General features: G+C 44.5%; 1 long non-coding RNA gene across 1 annotated transcript; it reads left to right on the top strand.

Moving 5' to 3' along the window:
- Nucleotides 1-679: 679 nt before the first annotated feature.
- LOC120991717 lies at nucleotides 680-25,935 on the top strand. Its single transcript, XR_005776778.1, has 4 exons — nucleotides 680-690; nucleotides 2,662-2,666; nucleotides 8,232-8,237; nucleotides 25,721-25,935. It is a non-coding gene; the product is annotated as an uncharacterized LOC120991717 (long non-coding RNA).

Here is a 25,935-nt window from a genome sequence, read left to right as displayed (position 1 = left end):
TTTCTTTGATCTTCCTGGAGCTGGCTGAGTCCTTGCCATTTTGGCTATTCTTCTATCCATGCGAATGGTAGTTTTTCGCTTTCTTCCACGTCTTTCAGGTTTTGGTTGCCATTTTAAAGCATTTGAGATCATTTTAGCTGAGCAGCCTATCATTTTCTGCACTTCTTTATATGTTTTCCCCTCTACAATCAACTTTTTAATCAAGGCACGCTGTTCTTCTGGACAATGTCTGGAAAAAACTATTTTCCTCAGAATTTCAGAGAGAAATGCACTGTAACCAGCATGTGCAACATTTGCTGCCTTCCTTCCTTAAAGAGGATCTTTCACTACTGTACAAACTAAAAACTAACTATATCAGTGGGCAGAGCGGCGCCCAGGGGTCCCCCTGCACTTACTAGTATGTCTGGGCGCCGCTCTGTTCGCCCGGTACAGGCTCCGGTGTCTGCGCTCCCTCTGTTGTACTGGAGTGATTTTTTGTATGAGGCGTGTCCCTTGCTTCAGCGCTGGCCAATCGCAGCGAACAGCTCATAGCCAGGCTATAGCTGTGCGCTGCGATTGGCCAGCGCAGACACCGGAGCCTATACTGGGCGAACGGAGCGGCGCCCAGACATACTAGTAAGTGCAGGGGGACCCCTGGGCGCCGCTCTGCCCACTGATATAGTTAGTTTTTAGTTTGTACAGTAGTGAAAGGTCCTCTTTAAATAAGGGCAATAATTGCCACCTGTTTTCAAAGAATGAATGACCTCACTCATTGAACTCCACAATGCTATTATTTTGAACATGCCCCTTTCAATAAGTGATTGAATTACAGAGAATTAGCAGCATGCATGTCATGACTGTTGGGTCTGTTGAGTTTCTATTACTCTACTACACCTGCTAGTAAATTATTTGCCATGTAGAAATATCATTTCTACCAAAAACAGTGATTGATCAGGTTAGTGATGTCTGACTGCTATTATTTTGAACACAACCGTATATGTGGTAAAATCTTTTGTGACTTATTTCAGTGGGGAAAAAAAAATATTCAGCGCTAAGCGCTGCACTTATATGCGATAAAATCTTTTGTGAATTATTTCGGTGGGAAAACAAATTTTATGCAGCGTTCAGTGCTGCAATTATATGTGGTAAAATTCTGCGCCATCGTCCATTCTCTCGCAGGTCTGACCGGGGGGAAGGGGGGCCCTCTGCACTCACGTTCCACTGCCATGGCTGCTTTGGAGGGGTGGGGTGGCAGGAGCAGTACCAGCTCCATCAGCAGCAGCCTGAGTCTACAGTCGCTGATGAGTAGCTTTCTTCACCCGCATAGTGAAGAAACTACTCACCAGCAGCAAGTAGACCTGGAGCAGGACCTGAACCAGCAGGTGGTGGCATACTTGGACAGCACCCTGCCTCCCCACATTGAAGATCTGCTGGGCTACTGGGTAGCCAAACTGGATTTGTGGCCGCAATTAGCAGAGTTTGCCCTGGAAAAACCGTCCTGCACGGCCAGTAGTGTGGCATCAGAGCAGGTGTTTAGTGCCGCGGGGGCCATAATTACCCCAAGGAGAATTCGCCTGTCCACCCAAAATGTGGAGAGACTGACCTTTGTCAAGATGAATCAGGCGTGGATCAGCCAGGATTTCCAACCACTAATTCCTGATGCATCAGACTAGTTCATCCATGGTGCCACACCAACACTTTGATAAAAGAGACCAGTTTCTTCTGACTGCCTGCCTCAGCTACTACTCTGATGCTGAAACCTGCCTGATGCCACACATCTAAAGCCAAGTGCTCCTTCTTGCACCCACCTTTGTCAGCGGGTACTGGTATTGCCACCCACCGCCCCACTCTGTTACCGGGTCAATTTGTGGTCTCCTAATGCAGCTGCTGCTGCCATCTCCAAACTATGTCACCTTGCCATTCTGTGGCCACCTCATGCTGCTGCCATATCCACTATGTCACCTTGCCGCTCTGTGGTCTCCTGATGCTGCTGCTACTGTGATCTCCACATTATGTCGCCTTGCCACTCTGTGGTATCCTGCTGCTGCTGCTGCCATCTCCACATTATGTCACCTTGCCACTCTGTAGTCTCCTCATACTGCTGCAATCTACAGACTCTGTCATTGTGTCACTGTTTCAAAGAGGTTTTTTTCTGTAAAAATGATGGGTGACTGAAAAACTCCTTTTGCTGTATGGACCGAATGACGTTTTAAAGTGTGAGGAAAATATATATAGTGAAACAACAAAAATACAAAAAGTACATGAAAACAATGACAACCTCCTGATGCTGCCGCCACCTCCAGACTCTGTTATTTTGCCACTTTGTACCCTTCTCTTGATGCTGCTGCTGCTGCATCCGCCACCTCCAGTCTCTGTCATTGTGCCACTCGGTGGCTTTCTCCTGATGCCGCCACCTCCAGACTCCATCATTGTGCCACTCGGTGGCCTCATCATACTGCTGCCATCTGCAGACTATTTAATTGTGCCACTTAGTGGCCTTCTCATGATGCTGCTGCATCTGCCACCTTCAGACTCGGTCATTGTGCCACTCGGTGGCCTCCTCATACTGCTGCCAACTCCAGACTCTGTCATTGAGCCCCTCTGTGTTCTCGTCATACTGCTGCCAACTCCAGACTGTCATTGTGCTACTCGGTGGCCTCCTCATATTGCTGCCAAATCCAGACCCTGTCATTGGGCCACTCTGTGGTCTCCTCGTGCTGCTTCCACCTCACCACTATGTCATAGGTCCACTCTGTGGACTTCTCATGCTGTTCCCACCCATCGCACTTCTTGACTGGTCCACTATTTTGGCTTTCAGCCTGACTGACATCATCATTTATTTGATCTTTCTTCTGATCTGTCAGAAGGAAGGAAAAATTAGATGCACAACAGATCCTGTCTGTGTAGCAGCTGTAAGGCCTGTATGGTCCCATCAGAATTGGCTTAGAATTTGGTAGCCAAAAGCAGGAGTGGGTAGACAACACAGAAGACATGCAAATATTCCAGTCATGTGTCATCTCTGTTTTAGATCCACTCCTGTTTTTTTTTGGCATTAGCAATACTGATGGATTATTGAGCAAATGCTGGCGAGTGAAAGCGTATGCTCCACAGACAGGATCCGTTTTTTGTGGGTTATTATTCTGACGGATCAGAGGAAGGGCAAATGAATCAGTGACTCTTTCCTGGGGGCTCTATTTGTATATGCATTTAATAGAACAGGTTCTGATAACATCTATGTGTAATCAGCTGGCGACGGTGTAAAAGGAGTGCGCTTCTTCTTGACGCTAACATCGACAGTTCATACTTGAGTTATTTGGTCAGTTTTGGCCCCGTGACTGCACCTAATTTGTGAAGTGTGCAGTGATTATGAAAGCGACGCCTGTCATCTGCATGTCATACGGACTCACAGTATTATTTCATTATCAAAACAGACTCCCTATGCGTGTTACTACAGTGTTCTACACCACTATAAAGGCTCTCAGCAGCCAGAAAATAGAAGTTTTTTAACGCGATTCACCGCAAATAAATTTGGATCAAAGCAAATTTTTCCCAAAAATTCAGAGGACCAGCCGAATTGAAGTTTTTAAAAATTTGCTCATCTCTAATAATAATGTAATATTATAAAATCCGCTGTCTCCATGATAAATCTGCAGCATAGGGGCCCCATGTGGCTTCTACACACTTTCAAAATAATCCTTCAGTGGGGCGAATAGATGCCGGATGACCAGGACGCTCCATGACCTTCCCAGGAGCTTCTGTCTGGAGCATCGGTTAATTACTGATATGTCCGTATAGTGCGAGGGGAATCCGAAGACCCTCTCCATCTCCGTGCACCAAAGGATGTCAGCCTTACGATCCATGATAACTGGGAACTCGTGATGTTCAGGGGCTGGTAGTTATGGTTTGAATCTTGATGAACTTAGCAACTCTTCCGGGCTCCGAGCAATCTTACAGCTTTGTCTTCTCATTGTCTGTAGCTATTAGAGGCCTGTTCATGCCAGGCAGGTTTCCCCAGAAGTATCTGGCTCGATGAGAAGCTGATACCGCACTTGCATCAATCTTGACAGGATTAATTTCCGGGTGGAAAAAAATTGTTTTTTGGAATGCTTTCTCCATCGCAACAACGTCGTCGAATAACCAGAAGACTGTCTTAGGCAACACTTAATTTTTTTAATTAAATTTATTAATTAAATTGAACCAAAACTTGATTACAATTATAAGTAACTTAACTTAAATTTGCCAATATATTAACCCAATCTTCGATGGAAATTCCCGGAGAATCTATTTGCCAAGCCTTTTGTGCCGGAGAACATGTATTATTAAATTGTGCTGAGCCGAGGTGGCCTCCTTATGCTGCTGCCACCTCACACTTTGTTGTCGTGCCACTCTGTGGCCTCCTCATGCTGCTCACACCTCCACACTTTGTCGTCGTGCCACTCAGTGGCCGCCTCGTGCTGCTGACACCTCCACACTTTGTCGTCGTGCCACTCTGTGGCCTCTTCATGCTGCTGCCACCTCCACAATCTCTCGTTGTCGTCCTACTCTGAACTCCTCATGCTGCTGACACCTCCACAATCTCTCATCGTCATGCCACTCTGTGGCCTCTTCATGCTGCTGCCACCTCCACAATCTCTCGTTGTTGTGCTACTATGGCCTCCTCATGCTGCTGACACCTCCACAATCTCTCATCGTCATGCCACTCTGTGGTATCCTCATGCTGCTGACACTTTCACACTTGTCTTCGTGCCACTCTGTGGCCTCTTCATGCTGCTGCCACCTCCACAATCTCTCTTTGTCATGCAACTCTGTGGCCTCCTCATGCTGCTGACACCGCCACAATCTCTCATCGTCATGCCACTCTGTGGTATCCTCATGCTGCTGACACCTCCACAATCTCTCGTCATCGTGCCACTCTGTGGCCTCCTCATGCTGCTGCCACCTCCACAATCTCTCATCGTTGTGCAACTCTGTGACCTCCTGATGCTGCCTCCACCTCCAAACTATGCCACCTTGCCACTCTGTGGTCTCCTGATGCTGTTGCCACCTCCACACTCTGTAATTGTGCCACTCTGTTGCCTCCTGATGCTGATTAGAGATGTCGCAAACATAAAATTTTCTGTTCGCGAACGGCGAACGCGAGTTTCCGCAAGTGTTCGCGAACGGGCGAACCAGGCGATCCGCCATAGACTTCAATAGGCAGGCGAATTTTAAAACCCACAGGGACTCTTTCTGGCCACAATAGTGATGGAAAAGTTGTTTCAAGGGGACTAACACCTGGACTGTGGCATGCCGAAGAGGGATCCATGGCAAAACTCCCATGGAAAATTACGTAGTTGATGCAGAGTCGGGTTTTAATCCATAAAGGGCATAAATCACCTAACATTCCTAAATTGTTTGAAATAACGTGCTTTAAAACATCAGGTATGATGTTGTATCGATCAGGTAGTATAAGGGTTACGCCCGCTTCACAGTGACAGACCAAACTCTGACAGACTAAACTCCCGTTTAACGCACCGCAAACAACCGCAAACAGTCCATTTGCACAACCGCAAACTTCCCATTTGCACAAGGTTGGATACCAAGCTAGCCATGTCACGTTCCTTGTCCTGACTGATGTCATTGAAGGTCTCTTCCTCCACCCAGCCACGTACAACACCAAGGGTCCCCGAAAGGTGACAACAAGCCCCCTGGGACCCCTGCTGTGGTTGGTCTTCCACCTCCTCAAAGCCACCTTCCTCCTCTGACTCCTCTTCTTCAGTCTCCTCTCTCATGCGTTGCCGCAGGTCCAGCAATCGACGACGACAAGGCTGCTTCTGGTGGTGATGGTGACCACAACTCTTCCTCTTCATGCTCATCTACGGCCTGATCCAGCACTCTTCGCAGGGCACGCTCCAGAAAAAACGTATATGGGATGAGGTTGATGATGTTGCCTTGGGTTTGACTGACCAGGTTTGTCACCTCCGCAAAAGGACGCATGAGCCTACAGCCATTGTGCATGAACGTTCAGTAACACGGCCAAAAAATACCCAGCTCCGCAGAGGCTGTCCTCTTTTTCTTTTTATCAAAAAAATCTGTTCTTACCAGTTTAATCTCTGTTTTTTTCCCCTATCAGGGGCCGGTGTATGGAATAGATTTTAGGAACCGGGAGATGGAAAAAGATGCTTGGTCGGTCCTCTTACTTCCAATTTGGGGCACGGCGCGTGCGCCGTGCAATGTACTGTGCTGCCCAATATGAGTGGTATGTTAAGTAGTACTATTCCTATCAGTTTAATCCCTGTTACGTCCCCTATCAGCGGCCGGTGTATGGAATAGAGGTAGTCTGCTACCTGTCAGTCGAGTCGTTCTCTGAGGGTGGACCCCGAAGGGCTGTGGCGATGCGTAGGACTTAAAAAGCTCTGCATGTCCTCCATCAACAACACGTCTGTAAAGCGTCCTGTCCTTGCCGGCGTAGTCGTGGTAGGAGGAGGATTACTTTCACCTCTTCCCCTGTTAGATTCCCGTTGTGCTGTGACATCACCCTTAAACACTGTGTAAAGCATACTTTTTAACTTGTTTTGGAACTGCTGCATCCTTTCCAACTTCCGGTAATTCTGTAACATTTCAGGCACTTTCTCCTTATACCGGGGGTCTAGTAGCGTGGCCATCAAGTACAGGTAGTTCTCCTTCAGCCTTTTTATACTAGGGTCCCTTAACAGGCATGACAGCATGAAATACCCCATTTGCACAAGGTTGGATGCCGAGCTACTCATGTCCCGTTCCTAGTCCTCACTGATCTCATTGAAGGTCTGTTCTTCCCCCCAGCCACGTACAACACCACGGGTACCAGATAGGTGACAACGAGCACCCTGGGATGCCTGCTGTGGTTGGTCTTTAGCCTCCTCAAAGCCACATTCCTCCTCTGACTCCTCTTCTTTAGACTCCTCTTCCAGCGTTGCCACAGGTCCAGCAAGCGATGCTGATAAGGCTGTTTCTGGTGGTGATGGTGACCACAACTCTTCCTCTTCCTCTTCACGCTCATGTCACGGATGGTGTTGCAGAAAACTGGAAGTCACAAATAAACATCAGACTGACTTGATCCCAAACTAAGGAACAAATGGGTAAGCCCTATAAAAGCCCTAGAGCTCTCCCTTATAGCTCAGCCCATGCAAAGATCTCTATGATAGATTATTGCATGCCCTCGTGCCTCGACTATATGACACCTGAAAACCCTACAATAGTGAGGGGACCCGACCACCGGCTCCCTGCAATTAATACGGAGGGAGTCAGGGTCACCTAGAATCATGCCAGCAGAAAAACACAAATAAAGGAAGAGACTTATCTGAAGAACCAGCAGTTGCAGCTTCTAGCAGAGAGCACAATCCAGGAAGTAGTATAAACCACAAAGTGAGGCAGTATGGGAGGGGATATAAAGGGAGGCAATCAGTGTGAATAGATGACAGCTGGGAGAAGGAAAAGAGATGACAAAGTGAAAGCAAAACAAAAGAACATCATGCAGGAGGTACAGAAGAACGTATGTCAGAGCTTCTTAGAGATCTGCCCGTGACAGCTCATCTACGGCCTGATCCAGCACTCTTCGCAGGGCACGCTCCAGGAAGAAAACAAATGAGATGATGTCGCTGATGGTGCCTTCGGTGCGACTGACTAGGTTTGTCACCTCGTCAAAAGGACGCATGAGCCTACAGGCATTGCGCATGAGCGTCCAGGACCGTGGCAAAAAAATACCAAGCTCCGCAGAGGCTGTCCTAGCACCCCGGTCATACAAATACTCGTTGACGACTTTTCCTTGTTGGATCAGGCGGTCGAACATTAGGAGTGTTGAATTCCAACGTGTCGGGCTGTCGCAAATCAAGCGCCTCACTGGCATGTTGTTTCGCCGCTGAATATCGGAATGGTGCCATATCCGAGTAGGAACGCCTGAAATTGCCACACACCTTCCTGGCCTGCTTAAGGACGTCCTGTAAGCCTGGGTACTTATGCACAAAGCGTTGTACGATCAGATTCAACACATGTGCCATTCAACTTGCCCAAATTCCGCCGCCAACAAATTGCTTCCGTTGTCACACACCACTTTGCCGATCTCCAGTTAGTGCGGGGTTAGCCACTGATCCACCTGTGCGTTCAAGGCGGACAGGAGTGCTGGTCTAGTGTGACTCTCTGCTTTCAGGCATGTCAACCCCAAGACGGCGTGACACTGTCGTATCAGGGATGTGGAATAGCCCCTGGGGAGCTGGGGGGGTGCAGTTGATTTGGAGCAAGACGTAGCATCAGAAGAGGACTCAGCCGAGGAGGTTAGCGAAGAGAATGGAGTAGGAGGAGTAGAGGAGGTGGCAGCAGGCCTGCCTGCAAGTCGTGGCGGTGTCACCAACTCCTCTGCAGAGCCACGCATTCCATGCTTGGCAGCCGCCAACAGGTTTACCCAATGCGCAGTGTCCATGATATACCTGCCCTGACCATGCTTTGCAGACCAGGTATCAGTGGTCAGATGGACCCTTGCTTCAACACTGTGTGCCAGACATGCCATGACTTCCTTTTCCACAATAGAGTGCAGGTTGGAAATTGCCTTTTGTGAAAAAAAATTTTTGACCGGGTACCTTCCACTGCGGTGTCCCAATAGCAAATTTTTTTTTGAAGGCCTCAGACTCCACCAGCTTGTATTGTAAAAGCTGGCGGACTAAGAGTTCCGGCAAGCCAGCTGTCAGACGCCGGGCAAGGGGGTGGCTTCTTACACTCAAACATTTTCTTGACAGACACCTGACTGTGGGCAGATGAGCAGGAACTGCTGAAGGTGAGAGGCGGAGTGGCGGGTGGTTGAGAGGGGGCAAGGAGGACAGCAGTGGTTGACGTGGCTGAAGATGCTGGACCAGGAGGAGCATGGTGGCTTTGAGTTTGTGTGCTGCTTGTACTCTTCATGTGTTGATCCCATAGGCGTTTGTGATGTGAGATCATGTGCCTTTGCAAAACAGTTGTACCTAGGTGGGTGTTTGACTTCCCATGACTCAGTTTCTTTTGGCACAGGTTGTAAATGGCATCTCTGTTATCAGAGGCAGACACACAAAAAAAATGCCACACTGCTGAGCTTTGCAATGACGGCATTCTGGTGGTGGCAACAGCATGCGTTGATTGGCGTGCTGTCTGGCTGATCCCGGGTGCCGATACATGCTGTCTGACTGTGCCACTAGCTCCTTGCGACGACCTCCCCCTGCTTCCAACTCGTTTCCTCCTCCTCTCTGTCTCCCCATCTGAACTTTCCCCCTGTTCTTCTTCTCTTCGAGCGGGCACCCACGTGACATCCATGGACACATCGTCATCATCAACCGCTTCACTTGTATCTGACAACTCAGCAAAGGAAGCAGCAGTGGGTACAACATAATCATCATCATCACACCGTACGTCCATGTGTGTAATGCTGCCTGACTGAGACATATCCCTTCTATCTACTACACACTGGCTATAATGGTTGCGCATCACTCATTTCTTCCAACTGATGTGTAAATAACTCCTATGACAGATCAAGTGAAGCAGCTGTGGTGCTAGTGTTGGTGGTGGCGGCAGGCGGGCGAGTGGTAACTTGAGAGGTGCCCGAAGCTGAGCTGGAGGAGGATGGTGCGTCAAGGTTCCGAGCGGAAGCTGTAGAAGATTGGGTGTCCTGTGTAAGCCAGTCAACTATGTCCTCAGAACTTTTCGAGTTCAGGGTATGTGGACTCTGAACACTGGGCATTATTCTAGGGCCAAAGGGAATCACAGCACCACGACCACGACGGCCCCTGCGGGGTGGCCTGCCTCTGCCTGTCATTTTTTTTTAGATTAGTGGTACTATGCGTGCAAGGTACTGTGCCACCCGATATGAGTGGTGGGCAGTGGAAGTAGTGGGCACAGTACACTCTGTGGGCCTGACACGCGCTGGCAGGCAACTGCAATTATATTACAGAGAAAAAATTGTTTTACTGTTTTAAATGCAAGCTACTGTGACACCAGATATGAGTGGTGGGCACTGGCAGTAGTGTGCACAGTACACACTGTGGGCCTGACACACGCTGGCAGGCAACTGCAATTATATTACAGAGAAATAATTGTTTTACTGTTTTAAATGCAAGCTACTGTGACACCAGATATGAGTGGTGGGCACTGGCAGTAGTGGGCACAGTACACGCTGTGGGCCTGACACACGCTGGCAGGCAACTGCAATTATATTACAGAGAAATAATTGTTTTACTGTTTTAAATGCAAGCTACTGTGACACCAGATATGAGTGGTGGGCACTGGCAGTAGTGGGCACAGTACACGCTGTGGGCCTGACACACGCTGGCAGGCAACTGCAATTATATTACAGAGATTTTTTTTTTTACTGTTTTAAATGCAAGCTACTGTGACACCAGATATGAGTGGTGGGCACTGGTAGTAGTGGGCACAGTACACTCTGTGGGCCTGAAACACGCTGGCAGGCAACTGCAACTATATTACAGAGAAAAAATTGTTTTACTGTTTTAAATGCAAGCTACTGTGACACCAGATATGAGTGGTGGGCACTGGCAGTAGTGTGCACAGTACACACTGTGGGCCTGACACACGCTGGCAGGCAACTGCAATTATATTACAGAGAAATAATTGTTTTACTGTTTTAAATGCAAGCTACTGTGACACCAGATATGAGTGGTGGGCACTGGCAGTAGTGGGCACAGTACACGCTGTGGGCCTGACACACGCTGGCAGGCAACTGCAATTATATTACAGAGAAATAATTGTTTTACTGTTTTAAATGCAAGCTACTGTGACACCAGATATGAGTGGTGGGCACTGGCAGTAGTGGGCACAGTACACGCTGTGGGCCTGACACACGCTGGCAGGCAACTGCAATTATATTACAGAGATTTTTTTTTTTACTGTTTTAAATGCAAGCTACTGTGACACCAGATATGAGTGGTGGGCACTGGTAGTAGTGGGCACAGTACACTCTGTGGGCCTGAAACACGCTGGCAGGCAACTGCAATTATATTACAGAGAAAAAATTGTTTTACTGTTTTAAATGCAAGCTACTGTGACACCAGATATGAGTGGTGGGCACTGGCAGTAGTGGGCACAGTACACGCTGTGGGCCTGACACACGCTGGCAGGCAACTACAATTATATTACAGAGAAATAATTTTTTACTGTTTTAAATGCAAGCTACTGTGACACCAGATATGAGTGGTGGGCACTGGCAGTAGTGGGCACAGTACACGCTGTGGGCCTGACACATGCTGGCTGGCAACTGCAATTATATTACAGAGAAAAAAAAAAGAAAAGCAGACTGATGTACTAGCCCTAAAAAGGGCTTTTTGGAGTGCTGTCAGGACGCTGTCCTTACAGCAGATCAGATGAGTCTTTGAGGACTGAAGTGGACACAGAAAACTGGCCTAAGCTAACGATTTCCCTATTAAATCAGCAGCAGCTGCACTGTCCCTGCTCTCACTAACACTGCAGCTTCAGAATGAATCTAAGATGGATGCTGTCCTTGCTTTTTGATAGGAGGTGGGAGGGTCTGGGAGGGAGGGTATGCTGCTGATTGGCTGGAATGTGTCTGCTGACTGTGAGGTACAGGGTCAAAGTTTGCTCAATGATGACGTATAGGAGGGGAACCGAATATCGCATATGTTTGCCCGCCGCGGCAAACGCGAACAAGCGATGTTCACCGGGAACTGTTTGCCCGCGAATAGTTCGGGACATCTCTAGACATGAATTAGGAAGAGACCGAGCTATTGGAAATCTACACGACAGTTATCTTGCTCATATCTAGGAATAGACATTTGGATACCTCGGCTGGCCACATCTCTGTGACCCTTAGGTGAGGGCGATTATTTGGCCTGGAGGAAATAGGGTACCAACGGAGCCTAGGGTAAGTTAGGAACTAATTGTTCTTTTAGGTGAGGTTTCTGCGATTTATGCCTCAATTTAGGGATCAGGGTCTTAGTACTTTAAAGCTTTTAACAAAAGGGCTGGCTTGAATGGGAAGGCTTGGTTGGGGTGAGGGGATCAGCCCGGAAACGGGGGTTTCAACTACCCGACTAAGCCTGTCAGTTGTGGTTGGAAAAGAGGAGGGGCGTTCCCCCTATCAAATGGAGGATACGCCTACCTGGAACTGAAAGTTGGGTGTCCGTGGTGGTTACGTCTATCCCATACGTTTAATGTGGGAGGATGTGCCATCTATTAAGACACTAGAGCGGCTTTGTGAGGGAGAGGAGGGTGATGACCCACATTGGAACGGGGGGTGTATGATCTATACCCGAATAGGGTGGATGATATGGCCCCCTTTTTCCTTCCCAATATTAGATACATGAGCCCAATCACCATTAAGCTGAATTAGGCACTTTACCCTGAAATCGTGGCATTATAGTGGATCCCATATTTATGTTTGAAAAAAGACCTTATTTATAAAGATATATGAAGAAAATATTTATTATAATTATGCTACCCTTGGACCCTGTGAGCGATAGGCTAAGTCGCCCCCGCTGACATGGATGTCAGATTTAATTGATGTGACAAGTCGAGATATCTATAGAACATAAGAGAATGAATGAGTGATATCAGGGTTATTTTACTGTGTTGCCATGATGCCAATTGGGGACGCGCAGTGCGGGAGCCTGACATCAGATCCGGCCGCTGCATGTGTTAGGTGCGCAGGCGCACTATGCATGTGGTGATGCGGCGTTCTTTGGTGTCTGGTCTCCATGGTTCCCGCTGAGTGCGCTCCACGCAGGCGCAAGTAAACAACGTATCTCAGAGATGGTAGCGCTCATGCGCATTGGACATAGAGGAACGCCGGGCAGAGTATGTGATTTACCGCCTGACTTATGTTAAATAGACGGTCTACTAAGTGACATGTACCCCAGGTTCCCATCGAGCATTGCAGTAAGTAACTGTTTATGTTTTTTATATCATGAATCACATTTGGAGAGAGGAGTTTTATAAATCCTGATGGTTGGATGGCACAGAGGGGTGTGATACACACCTTTTGAATATGTAATTGCGGATTACCATGCTTAATTGAATCATGTGACCTATCTAGGAGGGTATATGTACTTGATTTTGTTCACATTGTTAGTTGCTTGAAAAAGACCACACAGGTCGAAACGTCACACTTTTGCTGGTGAATAAACCTTTGGAAATTCAAGTCTGGAGAGTGCTGCGGTTTTCTATACAAATGCATGCACTTAACTTTGGCGTTTCCTCAAGCAGTGCAAAGACACTTAAGACCGACATGTAAATTGCCAGTGTTAATTAATAAGCCCCAATGTTCATTTCTTTGTATGCTTTATGTTTGCATCTGTAAACATAGAGCTGATTTGACTTCCCAAAAAGCTTCAATTTTGTCCAAAGGACATTCTCCCAGAAGTTTTGTGGCTAGTCAATATTTGCATTTTGGCAAACTCCAGTCTCGCTTTTTTTTATTTTCTTTCAACAGTGGTTTCCTCCTCTGTCTTCTTCCATGAAGTCTACTTTGGCTAAAACAGCGACAGATATACATTTCCTATAAATAGGCAGTAATGTAATGTTGCCACATGGTCTAAACCAAGGATTTTCTCAGGACATGACAGTTAAAACAAAGAACAGATCATATTTCTATGGATGAGTTCTAAGCATAACTCATGTCTGAACTAATTACCGTAATCATGACTGACAATCTGGTTGCTAGGAATAGATTGTATAACAACAATCTTATCAATGGACATATCATTTCTAAGAAGATTTTTTTCATAATACTCATATATTTATCTACGGTAATGCAGTACCGTAAGGCAGTAATGCCACTGTATTGAGATTTGAGAAAAATAAAGGCTATGAAGGATATAAAGTAAACTATTCCCTTTTTATTTCTTGGCCTAGTTCTTATCAGCCAGTTGAGACCTTTTTTTTTCTCCTTTCCCTCTCTAGCCTCTCCTGAAAGAACTTTGAAGCTGTTTTATGCTCACATTAAATTTGTACTTTGATTTGGACATGAATCAGCTTAGACATTTGTTCTGGAGAGGTCAAAGAATGGAAGGAGAATGAGCCGTTGGACAAACTGATGGATTTATCACAAAACAGCTTTCTGCAGCTGCTATGTACTGTGAAACACGTAAACTGCAAAGGTGCAAACTTTTTATAGAATCCTGTTACAAAAAATGTTTTTGTCCAAAACACTTCTTAATTAATAATATTTTTTATTTTTTAAATTGCTCCAACTGTATGCATAGCCTGTAATTTATTACAACTGGCTTGAATGCCTGCATGTTCAGCCAATATAATATTTCTGGCTCCATCAAGTAATTCTGTAACTGCAGATCCAAGAACACTGAAAAAAATTAATAATAATAACAATGGCCCATATTTACTATTCCTGTGGATTGTAGACTCTATAGCAAGTATTGGCTAGCTTAAAATAGGATCCATTCACATGCAAAATGTGGATCCATAAATAAATAAAAATACGGATGATGTCCTATTTTTGTATGCAAAACGGACAAGAATAGGACACGTTCTATCTTTTTTGCAGGACTACGGAATGGACATAAGGGTGCGAACAGCATATGCATTTTTTACGGACCCATTGAAATGAAATCAGCAAAAAATGCAGATTGGATGTGGACCAATAATACAGTTGTGTGAATGGGGCCTTACTATGAGACAAAATGTGATACCAGAACTGTGGAGACATTTTGGCATAAAATAGCTCATCTTAGGTCATGTCCCGTTTCTTATAAAATCCCGCCCTTTCCACAATGTCTATCTCCCTTTGAGCAAATTAAGAAAAAATGTAGAAACCCAAAGTTGCACAAAAATTGCACTAATTTGCTACACGTTTTAAATAGATTTTGGGCTCAGACACATTAGTGAATCTGGGAATATATATATATATATATATATACAGCCAGGTCCATAAATATTGGGACATCGACACAATTATAACATTTTTGGCTCTATACACCACCACAATGGATTAAACGAACAATATGCTTTAACTGCAGACTGTCAGCTATAATTTGAGGGTATTTACATCCAAATCAGGTGAACGGTGTAGGAATTACAACAGTTTGCATATGTGCCTACTACTTGTTAAGGGGCCAAAAGTAATGGAACAGAATAATAATCATAAATCAAACTTTCACTTTTTAATACTTGGTTGCAAAACCTTTGCAGTCGATTACAGCCTAAAGTCTGGAATGCATAGACATCACCAGATGCTGGGTTTCATCCCTGGTGATGCTCTGCCAGGCCTCTACTGCAACTGTCTTCAGTTCCTGCTTGTTCTTGGGGCATTTTCCCCAGGTGATTGACTTGGCCATTGCATAACATTCCACTTCTTTCCGTTAAAAAAACTCTTTGGTTGCTTTTGCAGTATGCTTTGGGTCATTGTCCACCTGCACTGTAAAGCGCCGTCCAATGAGTTCTGAAGCATTTGGCTGAATATGAGCAGATAATATTGCCCGAAACACTTCAGAATTCATCCTGCTGCTTTTGTCAGCAGTCACATCATCAATAAATACAAGAGAACCAGTTCCGTTGGCAGCCATACATGCCCATGCCATGACACTACCACCACCATGCTTCACTGATGAGGTGGTATGCTTAGGATCATGAGCAGTTCCTTTCCTTCTCCATACTCTTCTCTTCCCATCACTCTGGTACAAGTTGATCTTGGTCTCATCTGTCCATAGGATGATGTTCCAGAACTGTGAAGGCATTTTTAGATGTCGTTTGGCAAACTCTAATCTGGCCTTCCTGTTTTTGAGGCTCATCAATGGTTTACATCTTGTGCTGAACCCTCTGTATTCACTCTGTTGAAGTCTTCTCTTGATTGTTGACTTTGACACACATACACCTACCTACTGGAGAGTGTTCTTGATCTGGCCAACTTTTGTGAAGGGTGTTTTCTTCACCAGGGAAAGAATTCTTCAGTCATCCACCACAGTTGTTTTCCGTGGTCTTCCGGGTATTTTGGTGATGCTGAGCTCACCGGTGCGTTCCTTCTTTTTAATAATGTTCCAAACAGTTGTTTTGGCCAAGCCTAATGTTTTTGCTATCTCTCTGATGGGTTTGTTGTGTTGTTTTCAGCCTATTGATGACTTTCTTCACTGATAGTGACAGCTCTTTGGATCTCATCTTGAAAGTTGACAGCAACAGATTCCAAATGCAAATAGCACACTTGAGATAAATTCTGGACCTTTTATCTGCTCATTGTAATTGGGATAATGAGGGAATAACACACACCCGACCATGGAACAGCTGAGAAGCCAATTGTCCCATTACTTTTGGTTCCTTAACAAGTGGGAGGCACATATGCAAACTGTTGTAATTCCTACACCGTTCACCTGATTTGGATGTAAATACCCTCAAATTAAAGCTGACAGTCTTCAGTTAAAGCACATCTTGTTCGTTTAATTTCAAATCCATTGTGGTGGTGTATAGAGCCAAAAATGTTACAATTGTGTTGATGTCCCAATATTTATGAACCTGACTGTGTATATATATATATATATATATATATATATACTTTAGAAAAAACAGCAGCAGAACAGTCAGATGGTGTGTACTGGGTGCAATTCCTCCAGGAAGACAGGCTTCTCCTCCACTGTATATAAATCCCAAAGAACGAGGCAGCACTCCAGATTAGCGTGAAAAGGTGAAGACCCCAGACTTTAATCTCCCAGCAACATTTCGGCCTACTCAATGAGGCCTTTGTCAAGCTTTGTCATGCCTCGTTCTTTGGGATTTATATATATATATACACTCACCTAAAGAATTATTAGGAACACCATACTAATACGGTGTTGGACCCCCTTTTGCCTTCAGAACTGCCTTAATTCTACGTGGCATTGATTCAACAAGGTGCTGATAGCATTCTTTAGAAATGTTGGCCCATATTGATAGGATAGCATCTTGCAGTTGATGGAGATTTGAGGGATGCACATCCAGGGCACGAAGCTCCCGTTCCACCACATCCCAAAGATGCTCTATTGGGTTGAGATCTGGTGACTGTGGGGGCCATTTTAGTACAGTGAACTCATTGTCATGTTCAAGAAACCAATTTGAAATGATTCGAGCTTTGTGACATGGTGCATTATCCTGCTGGAAGTAGCCATCAGAGGATGGATACATGTTCTCATTCTGTTTACGCCAAATTCGGACTCTACCATTTGAATGTCTCAACAGAAATCGAGACTCATCAGACCAGGCAACATTTTTCCAGTCTTCAACAGTCCAATTTTGGTGATCTCGTGCAAATTGTAGCCTCTTTTTCCTATTTGTAGTGGAGATGAGTGGTACCCGGTGGGGTCTTCTGCTGTTGTAGCCCATCCGCCTCAAGGTTGGGCGTGTTGTGGCTTCACAAATGCTTTGCTGCATACCTCGGTTGTAACGAGTGGTTATTTCAGTCAACGTTGCTCTTCTATCAGCTTGAATCCGTCGGCCCATTCTCCTCTGACCTCTAGCATCCACAAGGCATTTTTGTCCACAGGACTGCCGCATACTGGATGTTTTTCCCTTTTCACACCATTCTTTGTAAACCCTAGAAATGGTTGTGCGTGAAAATCCCAGTAACTGAGCAGATTGTGAAATACTCAGACCGGCCCGTCTGGCACCAACAACCATGCCACGCTCAAAATTGCTTAACTCACCTTTCTTTCCCATTCTGACATTCAGTTTGGAGTTCAGGAGATTGTCTTGACCAGGACCACACCCCTAAATGCATTAAAGCAACTGCCATGTGATTTGTTGACTAGATAATTGCATTAATGAGAAATAGAACAGGTGTTCCTAATAATTCTTTAGGTGAGTGTGTATATATATATATATATATATATATATATATATACATATATACATATATTTATTTATAAACTGAGTAATTATCATCTGTAGAAAAATAGAGGCAAGAACTGTAAACATGGTTTCTAATCAATATATAATGGACTTTTTTTATATATATATTCTAGGTAGAACAGCCTAGAATTTATTGTATTGTCATTTAATTCTACTTCCAGGTATGATGTATACGGCAACTTTATGTAAGGGATGACTTTATTGAGTGAAAAGGATAATGTTCTTTACATGTTCTCTTCCATGCATTTGTCTAAATTTCCTCTGGGATACGTTTAAAGTTTTGTAAAAGTACTAAAATCACAAACAGATGCAGTAGCTTCTGGTACACTTATACAGTAGTGTTAGGGTATATCTGTAGACTACTAGATTTTGCAGAAAATATATATTTTAAACTCAAAATACATTATATAAAATCCAGCCCTTTGGGAGAAGTGTTTTATGCTTTCACCTGCTTCACCTAAAAGAAGTCCTAAATAGTGATGAACGGCATAGGCAATATTCGTTTTCGCGATATTTTGATAATTGTTTGCATAATATTCACAATAAATTCGCGAATTCGCGAATTTTTAGAAAATGCAAAAAAACAGCAGAAAATGGCTGCTGGGGAGTTTCTTATACAGTAAGGGGTAGGCAACTTTCCTATTGGTTGCTAGGGATGTTGCTAAGCTCTGACAAAGATATTGCAGACTTCTCATTGGCCCACAAGCAAGAAGGGAGGTTACTGATGAAAAAAATCTAGAATATTTGCGATTACAAATATATATTCTACATCTTCGTAATTTCTCGAAGTGCTAATATTCGCAATAAAAATTCGCGATTAGAATATTCACGATCAACACTAGTCCTAAGGTGGGGTTGATATGAAGATGTATTCTAAGTTATAACATATCATCTACAAACTATGAAAATGCTATGCTTACATGACAAACTGAACTGCTCATACTAGTTGTATAACAGTAAAACCAGAACAGTAAAAAAGAGTGAAGTTAGTAACAATTAAGTATATTGCAAGCAACAAGTGAATAGCAGTTTATTGAAATTTTTATGTTGGACATGGGCAAGCGACTGTCAGGAGGGTCAAATTATGACGGCTAAATGACTGGGCTAGAGTGTCTATAAAGCCGAAGGTCTTGCGAGTTGCTTCTGGTTTAGGGCTCATGCACACGGCCATTTCCCAGCCATGCCCGTATTGTGTCCTGCAAACAGCAGGTCAACAATAAACGAGCACCAGCTGTGTGCACACCATATCACGGATGTGGACCCATTCACTTGAAAGGTTCTGCAATCCGGGAGATATGGAGCGGAACAGAGGCACGGATTGGAAGCCCAAGAAAAAACTAGGGAATGCTTTGGTGGGTTTTCTGTCCGTGCCTCCACACGTCAAAAAAGTAGTGCATGTACTACTTTTTTGTGGTGCGGATCGTCAGATGTGGATCACAGACCCCATAGATGGCAGCCACACAGTCGGTGCCTGTGCATTGCGGACCACAATTTGCAGCCGTGTGCATGAGCCCTTAATATAGTGAATAGTAATACTGACCAAAAATGGTTCAAGGAGGGGGAAACCATTGAAATAGTTGTAAGGTAGTGTTGAGAGAATTTTTGAAAAATCCGATTTGGCTGCTTTGCCAAATTTCACAAAGAAATTTGTTTTGTGACTAATTACTTTGCCACGAAGCCCATTTCTTTGTCAGTAGCAGTTGCAATGATGGGGAACGTCAATTGCGCCGCCTCCTTTCATTGAATCCCTCAGATGCCATGTTTATCGTTGATCGCGGCATCTGAGAATAATAGTGAGGGCTTTCAGGGGTTAATCCGCTAAAAAACTAATTATAATATTACTCACCTTATCCATTTGAGGGTGAAAAGGCTGCTGCGGCTATCTTTATTGAAGATCTCGCGTGGAATTTTGCACGGTGCATGATGACGTCATCACGCTGGCCGACGTGGTGATGTCCTACGTTACCGCACACGAGATTTAGTGCTAAATCTTCAATCAAGGTGGCAGCGGCAGCCTTTTTAACATTCAAATGGATAAGGTAAGTATGTTTTAATTTTTTTACCACAGTTTCAGGGAAAATTGATTTGTTACCACGCAGCACGAGCAAATTTGGCTTCACAGCGGATCAAATTTTGCCTGAAATTCAGATTGAAGTCCACTTCGGATACTTTGATTACCTCAACCCTAGTCAAAGGGCACCAATGACGGACTTTATCAAACCCCTTGTTTCCAAGCCCAAACAGTGCCTTGTTACATCACACTTCCAAGTTTGGCATCCCTCTGCACCCTGAAGTCGCAAATTTACATCACAACGTGTTACATCAACACAAAACAATAAACCCTTGCCCGGCTAGGCACTCACTATACAGAGGTTTTCCCTAACTCACCTCTAGTTCAGTGTTCACACTGCGGTACTCGGATTTGGTCAGGCAGGTGTGACCAGTGCTAGCTGTACCAGTCCTAGCTGTGACCAGTGCAACCCACCAGTCCTCCTGGTGGAAGCAGCAAAATATGGGGGATATGGTCCAGCAGTCCTCCTGACTCTGACCGTGCAACACCTCTCTTCTTCAGGCGTCGCTGGGTCCCGCCAAACTCAGGCGTCCTCAGCCTTGTGGCCGCCCAGAGCCTCTGTAGGCTTCCTTCTCAATTCCCTTCTCCCTCTCCCATTCTGAGGATTGCTTTATACCCAAGTGATTATCGAACCTGGCCTCACCTCAGGCTAGGTGATCGTGGGGAAAACACAGCAAATCATAACCTACAACTCCTCTAATATATATGAGGCCTGTCACTGCCTCACAGGGGATAACCACCCTACATAAAGATGTGGAATATAACAATTGACATCCTGAACATTTTAAAATCCGAACAGATTATTTTCTACGCATACAAATTACTCAATGTGTACATTATATTTGGCAAATCTCCTTCACTTTGCTAGTATTGTGTTATGCTGAGTTTTTATCTGCATGAAAATCCACATGAAAAATCTCCTATAGCCCAGATTGTATGCAGTTACCCATAGACACTCAGTGGAGTCAACAAATCTGAGCTTTTACGACTGCACAAGGGAAATATGGTGTGATAAACGTACCTGTCTGGGCACCAGTAGCGTGATCCTCAGCCTCAGTATGGCCGTGCCTGGAGAGATGTGCTGCTGAGCCAACGCATCCTTAGCAACAGGATATAATGCTCTGTTTCTCCCCACAGCGGGCATGTGCTGGGAGAGATTAGCAGTGGGCTGATTGCTCAGATTCTCTATTATTGTATACTAGTGTTTCAGATTAATAGAAAACTAAGTCATGAACCTATCAGGTTCTGACCCAGGGGCTTGATACTCTATTTAAATCCCTTCCTGGCCATACACTATTTGGAGTCATAGTCTTTGTTTGGCTCATTAGTAAGGTTCCTTGTTCCCTGTTCCTGCTTAGTGTTGGGCGCGAATATTCGAATCACGAATATCGGCACTTTGAGAGTTCCCGAATATTTTGAATATAGTGATATATTCGTAATTTCGAATATTCTAGATTTTTTTTTTCATCAGTAACCTCCCTTCTTGCTTGTGGGCCAATGAAAAGGCTGCAATGTCTTTGTCTGAGCTTAGCAACATCCCTAGCAACCAATAATAAAGTTGCCTACCCCTTACTATATAAGAACCTCCCCAGCATCCATTTTCTACAGTTTTTTAAAGTTATATAGATAGCTTATATACAGTTGCAAGAAAAAGTATGTGAACCCTTTGGAATGATATGGATTTCTGCACAAATTGGTCATAAAATGTGATCTGATCTTCATCTAAGTCACAACAATAGACAATCACAGTCTGCTTAAACTAATAACACACAAAGAATTAAATGCTACCATGTTTTTATTGAACACACCATGCAAACATTCACAGTGTAGGTGGAAAAAGTATGTGAACCCCTAGACCAGGGAACAGCAACCTTCGGCACTCCAGCTGCTGTGAAACTACAACTCCCAGCATGCAAACATGCTCGGCTGTTCTCACAACTCCCATGGAAGTGAATGGAGCATTCTGGAAGTTGTAGTTTCAGAACATCTGGAGTGCCGGAGGTTGCTGATCCCTGCCCTAGACTAATGATATCTCCAAGAGCTAATTGGAGTGAGGTGTCAGCCAACTGGAGTCCAATCGATGAGATGAGATTGGAGGTGTTGGTTACAGCTGCCCTGCCCTATAAAAAAAACACACACCAGTTCTGGGTTTGCTTTTCACAAGAAGCATTTCCTGATGCGAATGATGCCTCGCACCAAAGAGCTCTCAGAAGACCTACGATTAGTAACATAGTAACATAGCACATAAGGCCGAAAAAAGACATTTGTCCATCCAGTTCGGCCTGTTTTCCTGCAATTTTCCCCACATTAGGGGAATAAAAAATTCCTTCCCGACTCCAATCAGGCAATCAGACTAACTCCCTGGATCAACGACCCCTCTCTAGTAGCTATAGCCTGTAATATTATTACACTCCAGAAATACATCCAGGCCCCTCTTGAATTCCTTTATTGTACTCACCATCACCACCTCCTCAGGCAGAGAGTTCCATAGTCTCACTGCTCTTACCGTAAAGAATCCTTTTCTATGTTTGTGTACAAACCTTCTTTCCTCCAGACGCAGAGGATGTCCCCTCGTCACAGTCCCGGGGATAAATAGATGATGGGATAGATCTCTGTACTGACCCCTGATATATTTATATATATTAATCAGATCTCCCCTCAGTCGTCTTTTTTCTAAAGTGAATAACCCTAATTTTGATAATCTTTCAGGGTACCGTAGTTGCCCCATTCCAGTTATTACTTTAGTTGCCCTCCTCTGGACCCTCTCCAGCTCTGCTATGTCTGCCTTGTTTACAGGAGCCCAGAACTGTACACAGTACTCCATGTGTGGTCTGACTAGCGATTTGTAAAGTGGTAGGACTATGTTCTTATCACGGGCATCTATGCCCCTTTTGATGCAACCCATTATCTTATTGGCCTTGGCAGCAGCTGCCTGACACTGGTTTTTGCAGCTTAGTTTGCTGTTTATTAAAATTTCTAGATCCTTTTCCATGTCAGTGTTACCGAGTGTTTTACCATTTAGTATGTACGGGTGACTTGCATTATCCCTTCCCATGTGCATAACTTTACATTTGTCAGTGTTAAACCTCATCTGCCACTTATCTGCCCAAGCCTCCAATCTATCCAGATCCCTCTGTAGTAGTATACTGTCCTCTTGAGTGTTAATTACTTTACACAGTTTAGTGTCATCTGCGAAAATTGATACTTTACTATGCAAGCCTTCTACAAGATCATTAATAAATATATTGAAGAGAATAGGGCCCAATACTGACCCCTGAGGTACCCCACTAGTGACAGTGACCCAATATGAGTGTGTACCGTTAATAACCACCCTCTGTTTTCTATCATTGAGCCAGTTACTTACCCACATACAGACGTTTTCTCCCAGTCCGAGCAGTCTCATTTTATATACTAACCTTTTATGTGGTACAGTGTCAAATACTTTAGAGAAGTCCAGATATACGACATCCATTGATTCGCTGCTGTCAAGTTTAGAACTTACCTCCTCATAGAAACTGATTAAATTAGTTTGGCATGACCGATCCCTCACAAAGCCATGTTGACTTGCATAAAGCTGGAAAGGGTTATAAAAGTATCTCCAAAAGCCTTGCTGTTCATCAGTCCACGGTAAGACAAATTGTCTATAAATGGAGAAAACTCAGCACTGCTGCTACTCTCCCTAGAAGTGTCCGTCCTGTAAAGAAGACTGCAACAGCACAGCGCAGACTGCTCAATGAGATGAATAAGAATCCTAGAGTGTCAGCTAAACACTTACAAAAGTCTCTGGCATGTGCTAACATCCCTGTTAGCGAATCTACGATACGTAAAACACTAAACAAGAATGGATTTCATGGGAGATACCACAGGGGAAGCCACTGCTGTCCAAAAAAACATTGCTGCACATTTACAGTTTGCACAAGAGCCCCTGGATGTTCCACAGCAGTACTGGCAAAATATTCTGTGGACAGATGAAACCAAAGTTGAGTTGTTTGGAAAAAACACACAACACTAAGTGTGCAGAAAAAGAGGCACAGCACACCAACATCAAAACCTCATCCCAACTGTGAAGTATGGTGGTGGGGGCATCATGGTTTGGGGCTGCTTTGCTGCATCAGGGCCTGAACAGATTGCTATCATCGAAGGAAAAATGAATTCCCAAGTTTATCAAGACATTTTGCAGGAGAACTTAAGGCCATCTGTCCACCAGCTGAAGCTCAACAGAAGATGGGTGTTGCAACAGGACAACCACCCAAAGCATAGAAGTAAATCAACAACAGAATGGCTTAAACAGAAGAAAATACGCCTTCTGGATTGGCCCAGCCAGAGTCCTGACCTCAACCCGATTGAGATGCTGTGGCATTACCTCAAGAAAGCGATTCACACCAGACATCCCAAGAATATTGCTGAACTGAAACAGTTCTGTAAAGAGGAATAGTCAAGAATTACCCCTGACCGTTGTGCTCGTCTGATCTGCAACTACAGGAAACGTTTGGTTGAAGTTATTGCTGCCAAAGGAGGCTCAACCAGTTATTAAATCCAAGGGTTCACATACTTTTTCCACCTGCACTGTGAATGTTTACATGGTGTGTTCAATAAAAACATGGTAAAATGTAATTATTTGTGTTTTATTAGTTTCAGCAGACTGTGATTGTCTATTGTTGTGACTTAGATGAAGATCAGATCACATTTTATGACCAATTTGTGCAGAAATCCATATCATTACAAAGGGTTCACATACTTTTTCTTGCAACTGTATAATTCAGATAGTTAGTGGGAGATAGTCAGAGTAGGTTATATCCTGATATAGTGTAGCTGTTGCAGTGCAGTGTGTTAGGTAGTGTGATAGGTTCTGCTGTCCATACATATATGCAGACCTGCTAAAATGTGAAGTTTCACGTATTGCACCAAAATTACTAATCATTAGTGCCGATTGGCTCAATTGCGAATATATTGGAGCACCCTAACTGCATATAACACCATTTTTAATGTTCTGGCGTGTCAACCATTTTATTCAGTCTCAGGAAACTTCTAGCAGCTTGGAAAATGTAGTAAAAATGTGACCCACGCCTGTATTTCTCACGCATTACGTGAATATTACATTGCCGATTTTTCGCAATCAAGAAAATAATCTAGAATTCGCGAATATATGACGAATATTCGTCCAAATATTCATGAAGTATCGCAAATTCAAATATAGCCCCTGCCGCTGATCACTATCCTGTTTTGCTGATAGATTCTTCTGTTTCTCTAACCCCGGCATGTCTTTTGACCACTCTCTGTCTTATGTTTTGGTACTGAGTAGCCTGTTTGGTTCTGACTCATTTCTACCGACTGGTATTGTGTTTGTCTTTGTTTGTTAGGCCATCTCTGTACTTATTTAGTGTAGGGACCGTCAACCAGTTGTGGTCTAGGGTTTGCAGTACAAGCCCTAGCTATCTAGGGCTTGTACTGCAAGTAGGTAGGGGAAGCGGGCTGGGTACTAGCCGTAGGGCTCACTGTCCTTGTCTGCCCCTACTTGCAGTTGTTACATATGGTTTTAGTTTTATGGCTGATAAATGTATAGTTTATGGCATAATTACAGTGTTTGTAAACTGCATTTATTTTATATGATGGGCAAAAACCTATGGAACTTGGATAAAAAAAAAGTAAAATTTATACTCCGGTGTCTTTTGAACAAATACCATATTTTTCGCCCTATAAGACGCACTTTTTCCCTCCAAAAGTGGGGAGGAAATAGCAGTGCGTCTTATGGGGCGAATGCTGCTGATTTAGCCGAATTTTCTGTGATACACCTGCCGCGATGCCGCGCGGCGGGTGTATCAGCTGTGAGGGAAGAGGGGCTGGGGGCCGGCATCTGCTTTTATAATGACAGTGGGGCCCGTGCAGTGACTGTATTCTACTAAACAGGCCTCGCTCACTGTATAATTGTATCTCTAATAGTTAATTTTTATGTATATACCGTAATCGCATAATCAGCGCCTGTATACTTACAACTACAAGCGCTCGGTAGGTAGCAGAGAGGAGGGAGGAGGCAGGCCAGGAGGACAGGC

The sequence above is a fragment of the Bufo bufo genome, chromosome 2 (genome assembly GCF_905171765.1).
Source record: "Bufo bufo chromosome 2, aBufBuf1.1, whole genome shotgun sequence".
NCBI classification, from domain to species: Eukaryota; Metazoa; Chordata; class Amphibia; order Anura; family Bufonidae; genus Bufo; species Bufo bufo.
This window is presented reverse-complemented; position numbering and strand designations above follow the sequence as displayed.